Genomic DNA, 12,523 nt, shown 5'->3' with positions numbered 1-12,523 from the left:
TATCAAAATAATGTTCATCACATAATTTTTTAATGTTTCCGGCAATATTGAAATGTCTAGTTTTACACATTGTGCAATAAGCTTATGTACAGCTTTTAAAGAATGATGGTTATGATGTTTCTGTTTAATCCATCAGAATTGTACTTAACGATGCCAGTGTTTGTGTTGCTAATCTCAGACTATGATATTTACTAATGGGCACCGCTACTGATATAGATTTATTAACTTGTACGCTTAAATCTAATTTACTACGTCAGTTATGTTCAACTAATGTTAAATGATATCAAAAGATAATGATAACAAGTCAGTGATATTTCACTTGGTAACACTGGCGGTGTGACGCTACTTGTAAAAAAGCGTAATTAGACTAGTATATGAGTGTGAATCAAAACGTGGCATGAAGGATTCGGCAAACATCGGGGAATCATAGTATGCTGGTAGTATCCACCGAAACGAGATGGAAAAAAATCACTTTTTTTAAATAAAGAATTACACTCAATGACCGATACCCCTCCCGAAGGTCATTATTAATTCACTTCTCTATTTCTGCTCACTGCGAGCAACTAACATCGTTTCCGTAATCGTCAAGGGCCGATTGCGAACCGTCTATAAATAGTTAAGAATCACATCCATTCTAATTATAGTTACTACGCACGCGACCGTCTACGAATGACCATAATAACTCTCGATGAAACAACACAAACATGATTCTGGATGTGTAATCTGTTCAGGCTAAGCCTATTTACAGCATATTGATGTGAATGGCCAAAATCTAATTAGTAAGATGCTATTTTTGTGGCTATCACCAACCATGTTTTCGTTGTAAACATCTTTCTATTTGTTCAATAAGAATAACCGAAATGTTAATGTTAGATAGAAATTCCGAAACCGTCTTTGATCAGACCAAGTGATATCAGGCAGGTGAAACACTAAAAGTTAGTTTGACCGATACCTTGTACATTTATTAAGAATGACTCACTGCCACATAATCGCGAAAGTTATAGTCTTTCATTTGCCGAAATCTTGTTCAAGCTCCCTTTATTAATCTAGTCTGTGGGTATATTACACTGACTAACATACCATGAGAAAATTGTGCAGTAGCAAGCAGACAAAAATACCAATTATTTTTTTAAATGTTTTTATTTCAAGTGCAATTTTCATCAACTTTTGACAAATGATATTTCATTGATGATTATTCTGTTGGCAAAATATTTAAACCATTGAAGTCTCAATATTGATGTAAATGTACCCTGTGTACATTAAACCATAAGTGACTGTAGAGAGAAAGAAAACAAAATACTGACATATTTCCCAACAACACGCATAGCATCGACCAAAATCACCATCTATGATCGGTACACCGGATATGGATACAAGAGGCTTAAAACCAACACCATCGAAGGCAATAAATCGTTGTTTTCACTTACCTAACGTTACATTACAGCCCAAATTACGGTCTCGTTGTTTCAGGAAGCTCTAAATTTACAATGGAAACTTGAAACTTAAATGTGTCGATGTAAAATTATTCGACATAACATGTGGGGTGTACATGTACCTGCATAGATCTGTCGCGAAGTTGCACGGTGCCCAATATGTAGTCTAACTTGTAAGTTTGAGGCACCGATCGGGATAATGACGTTAAGGTGAAGTATTTGTGGTTGCAAATTATAATAATTATAATCAGTGATTTTTCATATGCATAATTAAAAACATGTCAGTATGACGAGAGGATTCCATGTTTCCTTTTATTATCATATAGTATGTATACAACAACATCCAGCATCTCCTCGGCCGGTTATTACAGTATGTTTTACACATGTCTGTCTGATAAAAGACCACGATTATATGTGCTCTGCTCTATGAATTACGTTCTGTCATTCTCATCCTCATGGAAGTGTGGCCATATAAATTAGTTGCTATTCAGACTGGCATTATTTTAAAAAGTTCTCCCTTATAAATTAACAATTAAAAAACACAGAAAAAGTAAACTTAGATCGATTCTTGTTGGATGAAAATTATCAATAGTATTGGTATCGTCAACTTTTCCGGTGAGAGTGCTGATTCTTATGTCTTTACAAAACTACAAAGTTCCGTGGAATTTCACAGTGATAGCCTTCGACCAGTGCCAACTATCTTACGCAAGCACGCACGCGCACGCACGCACATGCACGCGCATTATTATTCTGAAATACGCGCTATATAAAAAATATATATGAGCGATGCTTACTCCGTACACATACCACACTATTATCCGTACACATACCACACTATTATCCGTACATACCACACTATTATCCGTACACATACCACACTATTACCCGTACACATACCACACTATTATCCGTACACATACCACACTATTACCCGTACACATACCACACTATTATCCGTACATACCACACTATTATCCGTACACATACCACACTATTATCCGTACACATACCACACTATTATCCGTACACATACCACACTATTATCCGTTCATATACCACACTATTATCCGTACACATACCATACTATTATCCGTACACACGCAATTATCAAATGTATATGAACCGTACAAATGCCTACTCATTCAAAGTTTTTATCAGCTTTGAAACGAAAATACGTCAGTTGTGCACGTCAGTAACATAAAACGATTTAGGCTGAATGTTTGACATGAAATGAAATGAGTTTCGATATTATCATCTCTCCGCAGGTAGCGCCCCCTTTACATCCCACACATTTCGTAAAATGATTTTATGACACGTTCAAATCTCTCAGTTAGTGTTTTAAATGTAAATATAGGTCTTCTTGAAACATTGAGACCAAAGTTTGGCCATCAATGCTACGTCAGATAGGTAGCAACAAGGATTTTCTTACCTGCTGTAACCATATGTTTGGCTTTATGATTCACATATAGCTATGTCCGGTGTACAGTTATAAACGGTATACCAATACATCCTCCCTGCTACAGTCATCTCTCGTTTCCTGTTGTTCTATAATTAGATGATCAACGTACCAGAAATGTTTGAATTGGTCTTGAGAAAACACGATATAGGGGAGGTAACTCGCCTCTTATCTAATACGCATCAGTCAGCTTGTTGTGTAGTGACTGTATGATATCATTATGTACTATCATAACCATGTATAATACAGTCCATTCGTTCATTCTAGGAGGAGAGTTTATTCAGGATTTAGCTTGTTGTCCAGTATATATATATTGTCTAATAGAATCTTACTGAAACAATCATGCTATGTCCCTGGTCGCTGAGTGCCCTCGTTTGATGTAGATTTATTGGTTTCAGGTTCAAAAACATCTGCAGTGTCTCTGGAGTTTGCTCTAGTTTTACCGTGTTTAACGTCATCACAATAATTCTAATAATGACTTTTCTACAACAATGACTCCTTTTGTTGACAGATTGAATTTGAATCTGTTGAAAATGAAGGACAAGGAAGACAGAAACGTATTGCATGTGGAATTGATTGAAATATAAAGAAACAATATTACATGTTAGATTAGACAAACAGATATCAGTCACGGATGTGTTTCTCAAACTCAAAACACAAGGCAAACGACAGAGAGATATTCAATGCGATAATAATGATTAAAAAAAACCTCAATTACACGTCGACTGTTCCTTGTCATTTTAATGTCATACAAGGCATCTTCATCGTGCAGTGACTGCATGGTTATAGTATCATTGTTTGATGTGTTCCTTTACAATTATTCTCAATCTGCTATCGGGGACTTCTTCGGTGATATCTGCTACCGCAAAATTGATGGGTTCATTCTAGAATATTCACTTGTATTTCTTTCTTCATATTAGCCACGCGATCAAAACAATTATTCTAATCAATTTTATCTGCATGCATTATTAAAATCTGGATTTTTAATGTATGTTCGTTGGAGAATAATCATCAAAACGATGTTGATCGCGCACTAGCGATTTTAACATTCAATAACATTGCCATGACAACGCCCATACAAAACGCTCGGGTCGGCATGGTAGGTAACGGTATAGACTAGTGAAATTTATATTTACCAGATACACGGCAGTGTAATATACATCATTGTCTGGGCCTAGACGTATTGTATTTAAACCTCAGTATCATTAATATGTAACATTATTGATAGCGACCTTGTCACTAGATCTTACTTTTTGTTAAGTACATGAATAAACCAGAACAAAGTCACATTTCATTCTAGTAGTTTACAATGTAAGAGTTGAGTCAGATATACTGTACTGTAGGCATAGGAGAATCTTACTACTTAACACTAGGGCAAATTCGTATATGTTGGTACTTACCATCGTTATAGTGCTGTATTTGTATAGTAATATATGCATGTACTTTGTAGATTAAATGGTAGATTTGATGTCCGCTAGAAAAATCTCATTTCATAATATAGTATGAGCTTTCAAAAGCAGTGAACACTATCATTACCGCACACTATCATTTATTTGGTATGAATATTTTAGCAGGCATGCCATATATCTATCCATTTGTTTTCTATATGTGTAAGAGGATCTACTTTCAAGTTTAATGTTCAACATAATTATAATTCAAAATCAAATTCAACAAAACCAGGGCGAAATATGAACACAAGAAAGATTTATACGGAGACTCCTGAAAAAAATGCAAGAATAAGACCAGGTGTTCCGAAGAGTACGGGTGTAAACATTTGTCAATCCAAGTAAGTAATGTCACGTTCTTTATGGAGAACCCGGTATACAACAACGGAATCAACAGACAAACTAACGAGCATTAAACACGTCCATCTTCATATTGTGTAAAGGAATAGAACAATTTTCAATGAGATTACTTTTACGACCGCAAAACCTCCCCATAGTTTTATATCAACCAGCACCGCATGACACTCTTGTCACGAGTTTGTCCTCATCAGTTGACGGCTTGCGCAATTTTATATCAACCAGCACCGCATGACACTCTTGTCACGAGTTTGTCCTCGTCAGTTGGCGGCTTGCGAAAACATCGTGATAATGAGCGCAGGTCATTGACGTCATAAAAACGTACACTCTGTCCCCGAGATATTAGCAGTTCATTTCATCACATATTCTTTTATGTCACCGAAGCAATTTCAGCGATGATTTTTTGTATCATTGAGCTTGCCTTATCAATGAAACTTAAAATCACCACGCTTTAAACGCCTGAGGTCATTTAAGGGCGGACTCTTGGTTCACTCATTGTATACGGGATAAAAAAACGTACTCATCACAAAGGGTGAACAAGTCGCAACACGACCACAATGCTGAACGTTGAGCAATAGCTATAAACTGCCATATTTAAGACTTTGGTATGTCTCGGCCAGGAATAGAACCGAAAATCTCCCTTACAATGGCGAACTGTCAACTAAAAGCCAACATGTTTATAGCGGGGCGAAACAGTATTCGTGATAAATTGTATAAGAATAGTATGATAAACACGGAACTGGTAGTAATGAAGCGAAACGACAAAAGAGAAAACATGTTTCAAAGAAACAGGTGAAAGACCGGGAAGGAAAAAATAATGATACTGTTACTGAAAAGAGCTATAGATATCATGAAAATGTAAAATCACAATACCATTCAGGAAAACGTGATTAAAGGTATTAGTTAAAAAGAATTGAAAGAGACATTAGTGAAAAAAGCTGAAGTAGGAGATCATTCTAAAAAATAAAATGCTAAAATGTCAAAGGATAATGATTCGTTCAAAAATGTTGTATCTTACCAAGTTTGAAAGAAATCGGTTAAATATGAGGAGATCGCCTAACAAGATTAAAATTATGAAAAGAATAAGGGACAGTTTCTCGTTCAAATATATTCGAATCGAACTGCTGTTCAATTGTAAAAAAAACTTCATGTCGTGGTTATAAAGTCTACCAGGTTTGAAAAAGATCGGTGCAAAAACTTAGTGAGGAAATATCGACAATAATATCATATGGAAATTAAGCCATCAAGCATGGAGGGAATCGGGTATAAACTGAGAGAGATCTGGACAATTTCAACATTATGGAAACAACGTGGGACAATAACCCTTCAAATACAATCGAAGCTGGACGTGTTTGATGTCTGTGAGTTTGCCTGTTGGTTCCGGCGACGTATATCTTGTTCTCATTTGGAAACGTAACCTTACTTATTTTGATTGACCAAGGTTCACATGATTGCAAGATTAGGTTTCGTACTTTTAAAGAAAAGTTGTATTCGCTCTAAAAGTCACGTGTTGATATAACAATGTGGGCAGACCAGACTACGTCAGTTGGGGATATTGATAATTTTTGTATTATTAAAAATATCATTGAGTGTTAATAGATGTGTTTATGCAGGTTCTGAGAGATGTGATAAACATCCGTTATATATGTAGTCTGTACGAGTAAATTTAGAATGATAAAGGTGACTTGCACTAGAATTTCATATAACATCAATCCTTTACACGAGTAGCCAATTTGAATTATCGTATTAGAAAAGAAATAAGTACATTTGTAATTTTCATTTGTTTTGAAAAGAAATATCTAAAGAACAGAGCTTGGGAACAAGTAGAACTAGAGCTGTAAGATATGTGTATCCCCTGCTATGTCATCATTGCCGCGCCATATTTTGTTCCGAGTTTTAGAGAAAGGTTATGTGACTAAGGGGTATGTTTTGTATGAAAAGACCAAGGTAAGTGGCTGGTGTAGAAGAGTCTGTTATGTCCTTGATGAGTGAACGTATTTAATACGTCTCTTGTTATTTAAAGACAAGACGTCATCAAAATATCCGAAAGAAAAATTGAAAGACTTCGCAAGTTCTTTCGATAATATTTTGAAAAACGCTTCAATAAATACAACCTCGCATGAAAATAAAAAAAAACAAGTCATTCAACACAAGTGTCATATTGATTGATTTAGAGAAACGCATTTTCTTTAGGATACAAGTACCACAGAATCCAGGCTATGACCGCAATATTCGTAGTTTGCATAGGTTTTTCTGCTTTAACAACGAGTAATTACCCTTTTACATACGATAGTATAAGTAGTGAATTACAATACCAACAATAATGGTAGGCAATAAACAATGGTGATCAAACTTATAAGATATGTAATCATTTGCTGAGGAAGATATCGTGACTACAAGTAATCTACTCGATTTCAATAATCTATTTGGGATACAAATCAGATTGATGTTTTTCCGTGATGTCCCTTGTAGTGTTTCGGTGAACTGTGCAATTAATTTATCCATTTGTCCCCATCTTGTTCTCGTTTGTCCATATATATCCTGATATTTTCCCTTATTACACTGGTTTCGTTCACTTAACTTATTCCTCTCATGTCCATGATTTCACCCATACTACTAGTTATTTCACCAACTTCTCTCATCAGCCTGCAGCCGTTCTACATTCACATCATGTTACAGACATCTCGTAAAGCAAACGGAAAATGGTATAAAAGTCGATATGAAAAAAACATCGCATACAAAGCTATGAAAAGTAGTCTTGGGAAGTCAAAACTTGCAAAAACCCGACTGCTTAAAGATAATCTAAAATTGTAAATATATTTACTGTTTCAGAAAAAAGTTTAAGATTTGACAAACTAACATTAAAAGATATTTCTTGCAGGTTGTTAGACCGTGCAGTTTCTGATCGTTGCATTCGTACCATTTCCAATACAAGCATGACTCTGTATGTTAATCATATATTTGTTGGCATTTTTTCTTGAATAATTAAATAAATATTCATATGATAGTAGTAATGTTTACATTAATGACCATAGCGACTGTACAACAACAGATCCGAGTACATAGTGACTTAATTAGACGATCTGGACACACATACATATACTAGGTTTACTTTCCTTAATGTTTGCTATCAAATTCTAATGCCTTTTTCGTCAAGGCAGCCATTTTGTCTAAAAATAGTACATGCGTTTCAGCTCCTTCATTATGAATATTTTCTTAACAATGCCTCTAATGATATGAAAATTCAACTTGTTTGTAAATAAATGTTAAATGGGACGTCAAAAGAACACCATGGACATGTTTTGCTCGTTGAAGCAGAGAACGTCATACAACACGAACACTTTCTGAAGAATATTAATTTTCGTGTACAAACTTCATTAAAGACAAAGATTACACGTTCAAGAATAAATGATAACAATAGGATAAATAATATACAGTCCTGCCGAATATCGATAGACACAGATAAGAGATTGTCCAAACTGTAAGTTCCAACACAACGCAAAAGTATTATTCTGATAAATATGAATCCCAACACTGTCCACTTCATCATGACAACACCAGTTTTAGTAAAGATTGTTTTTTAAAATTTTAATTAAAACCTTTATAATCGGGTAATCTAATGAACAAAAATATCACCCATTAATACACCGAGAAACTGTGTATTGAGACCGTAACAACTTGAAAGCTAATCAGAGCGTCCAAATAAGATAAGATAGGTCAACTCACGGGTAAACTCACAACACAGGATTTCAAAAGATACAGGTTGAAAATCATTGAAAGTTTTACGGTCGCTATGGTGATCTCATTGAGAAATATTCAATTTCTTCATGCGATATGAAGGTGGACGTGTTTGATGCTTGTTAGTTTGCCTGTTGGTTCCGTTGTTGTATACCTTGTTCTCATTTGAGAACGCGACATTTCTTACCTGGATTGACCAAAGTTCACATGATTGGTGAAGTCGAAGACAGACGCTTACCTTTCCGGAACACATGTTCTTATTCTCCTTGTACTTGCCCTAGCTTAATTGAAACTGACCTTGGATTATGATTAAATTGATTTTTATTCCATGTTTTTTTACATTGGGTGACATTGGGTGACATTGTTTTACAATATAAAACGACGCTGTGATAATTGTGTTGTTTTAAAAGCGATGCTGGGGATTCCATTTCTTATAGCAGCATTATAAAAATTCACAATCATTGCCATGATCTAAAGATTCGTATTTAACATGTTTTGTACTTTTGCTGAATGTATTCAAAACGATGAAAGCAAGCGTCTATTTTAACGGTTTTCCGACCACGCTTTAGGCATTGGGCAACAATTATGACGATATTTGGACCTCACTTTTCACCCCCTGAGATGCTAGGCTAGTCGCCAATGATAAGTGACCAATTTTATTTGCTCTTTAAAAACGTGCACGTATGGTCACGAGGTAGAGATTAATCGGTCATTTTCGCAAAATGAAAGTTTTGTCGAGTGTTAATAGATATGTTTTTGCAGGTTCTGAATGATGTGATAAAAAGTAATTCTGTATGTGGTTTGAATAATATAAACATGTTTACAGTTCAGTATAATAAAAAACTTGTTTAAGGTTAGATGAAGTTTGAATATATTATTAGTCTATGATAAAAATATGGTTGAAATCCAGCCATTTGAAATATGTTGAACATATTTAATCGTTGTATGTGTTTAATGATATACAATACATATGTATATTCTATATACAGTAACCATGCCTTTACTATATTAAAGTTGTGGTGAAGAGTTGTATTAGTTCGGGCAAGAGCGGATATTCCGCCAATGGAGAACCACCCTCGAATTCCTGGCAAGCTTCCCCTCTATTTATATACGAAATAATTGACACATAGGTAAAACGTGGCATATCTGTTTGTAAGAAGACGCAGTAATTGCCTTTTGAGTTATCTTATATGTGAGTTCATTACAAATGATTTTTCATCCTCGTTCAATCAAGCTTAATAACAGACAAGCATACGACAAGTAGCTAATTTCAATTGGTGCATTAGCAAAGAAATTCGTACAAAAGTTAATTTTCCATTCTTTAAAAATGAATTGTTACATACTTGTGTTCCTAATATGGAAGTTTTTATCAGTTATATACACATTTCCTGTATGTCGAGTGTAAAAATTGTACATGTTGCCCCACTTGCATGATTCAAAGAGGTATCTACATTTTTCTACTGAAGATTTGCCTTCCTTTTAATATCTCTGTTGGAACTTTCATTCGGCATACGCTCCATTGGGGAAGGTTTTGAGTTCTGTCCACTGACTGAGAGTTACTTCTCGCTTAGCGTTCAGTATTATGGTAGGGAACGACTCGTTTGATCGTCATTATGATATGACCGAGTGGTATGTCATACAGGGGGCATGCAGCAGTATACAAAAGTGTAGAAGTACTATACGACTTCAGGTCTGCATTATCACAAGGATATTCTCAGGAACATATCGCAGCCTCCAAAAAAATAAATGCTTTCAACATATGCACTTACATCGCATATCGCGAGTGGCAGTCAATAAATGTTGACGGGACATTAAATACCCAAAGCAAGCCTGTGTCCTCCGAGCAGAAATGTCCGCGATATCAATACAGGGATAGAATGCGCCGTTCGGTAGACTGAAAAGTGATATCATCAATTGATTTATTATAACGTGATCTCAACAACTTAGTTTTAACTGAATGATCAATAGCAGTAACATTCTTCTCTCCTAAAACATAAATTTTGAAAGCTTCACAATAACTATAAGTCAACATACATTAAATGACGATATTTTCACTACAAATACAGAAATTCTAGAAACATGATCGTATGCATTAAAAATTCGCTAAATTATATACTATTATTCGACCATTTTAAATAAATGAAGACAAACATTGACAAAGTCATCTAATCTGCCCATGATTTGGAAATATCGATTGTAGATCAATGTCTTTGTGTTTACGGTGGAATACAAATCATCGTTTAATTTATACTTTAAAAGTAGATTTCATAGGGAGACGATTTTGTTTTTCTCCACTTTTATCCTCGCCCTGAAATCACGTGTAAATTTGGCCACGTGCACAGATAACCACATAATGCTTCGTCAAGGTGGTCAATATTATTAAGAGTAAATCGATGTGTTAATTAAGGTCCTGAGTGGTGTGATTAACAGTTATTGTGTTTGTGACCTGTAAGAGTACATCATAAATAGTTTCCACGAATAACTGTAAAATTGATTGAATAACCGAAAAATCACCTGTCGGTATTTACATAGGTAGCTAAATTAATTGAATTCATATGGAACTTTTCAATTCTTTTAAAAAGAAACATTTAAAATAAATACAAATATTGAATGTTTACATTCCATTCAACATATCATGACAATAACACCACAAATAGAAAACGCGCCATTATCAAAATCACATTTTTACACAGTACAAGAGGCACAGAAGACATGCATTTCTCACAAGGGTATCGAAATGATAATGTCGTATAAGACATCCTTGTTCTATAATCCTTGTTCATGGTGCAAAAATGCATTAGAAATATATTTAGTGGCAGTATTCATAATATCACACAGAATGATCGATTTTGATACTTTTCCAGAAAAAGAGATTGATCTTAATTCCAAGTCTGTGGACTGAAAACCCATCTATTTAAAAAAAATTTGAAACCAAGACCGATAGTACAACGATGGCAGACACACTGTATAAACTACATGTATATCTATCTTCTAAGGTAAATAACTAGCATACTTAATATGACATCACTATCGAAATCGAGAAGAAGTAAGCAAATGAAACCAGTAATCTTATAGTTGTTTATCTGACAGGATCGGGAAGGATTCTGAATATCAGGTCCTACTGTATGAAAGATTTCCAGCTTACAGCTTTATTCTACACATATAAGCAGAAATTATGTTCTCGAAGCATTTAAGTTTATTGTTACCTGTATGGTTTTGAGTCTGGCAATATTTTATATCGTCCAAAGTAGTAACAGGATTAGAAAGACAAGAGGTTCCAGTGGGATCTGGGTGTCTTTAAAGTTTCATTAGTTCTATGTCATTATATAGAAGTTAAACATTGGGGGTATTGGTTTACAATAGAAAAAAAAAAACCGCTGACAGTTGTGTTGTTTTAAGAACGATGCTGGGAATTCACTTTAACGTCATAGCAGTATTGTCAAAGTTCACAGTCGCTGTCATGGTCTACAGATACGTATCTTATATCGTGTTCTAGTTATGCTAATTATATATGAACATCGATTTTGAAAGAAAGTGTTGAATCTTTTCACGATCGGGACAGGATATAGGCATTTCATCATAATTACTTTTGTGTTAGCACGGTAACCCAGCTCAGAGACTGTAGCTTGTTATTTGTTGTACATGTCTTATAAACAAAAAACAACAACAGTGAAAAGAAATGTTGTCAAATGGTCATTTATTAGATGACAGGAACATTTCAAATACAACCATAATATCAATCACTGTTGTTATATAATATATAGATCTGAATGATATTAACTTCAGTCTATATGTACAACAAAAAGATGGGGTACAAATTATCGGCATACAAACATAAGTTTGAATTAAAAAAAAAACAACAAAAAACTATGGATATATAAGCTGGCTCAAGACAAAATGTGGGAGTGTGGTATGGGTGGGACTTCGAAAGATATTAAACGTAATCACAGCAGCAGAAAAATTATGAGGAGTGATGAAGATATGACGCGGTCAAAATCACGAAGAGGTGCGCGCCTCGCTGATTGGTCAATCCAGGCCCTGACCGCCTAGCATCACGGCTACTGCCGCTGGTCACGTGAACAGCCCCTCTGACT

This window comes from Ylistrum balloti, unplaced genomic scaffold (genome assembly GCF_031769215.1).
Source record: "Ylistrum balloti isolate Yb309-2 unplaced genomic scaffold, AGI_CSIRO_Ybal_v1 Utg369618, whole genome shotgun sequence".
In the NCBI taxonomy this organism is placed as follows: Eukaryota; Metazoa; Mollusca; class Bivalvia; order Pectinida; family Pectinidae; genus Ylistrum; species Ylistrum balloti.
The sequence above is the reverse complement of the archived record's forward strand: the minus strand, read 5'-3'. Positions refer to the sequence as shown.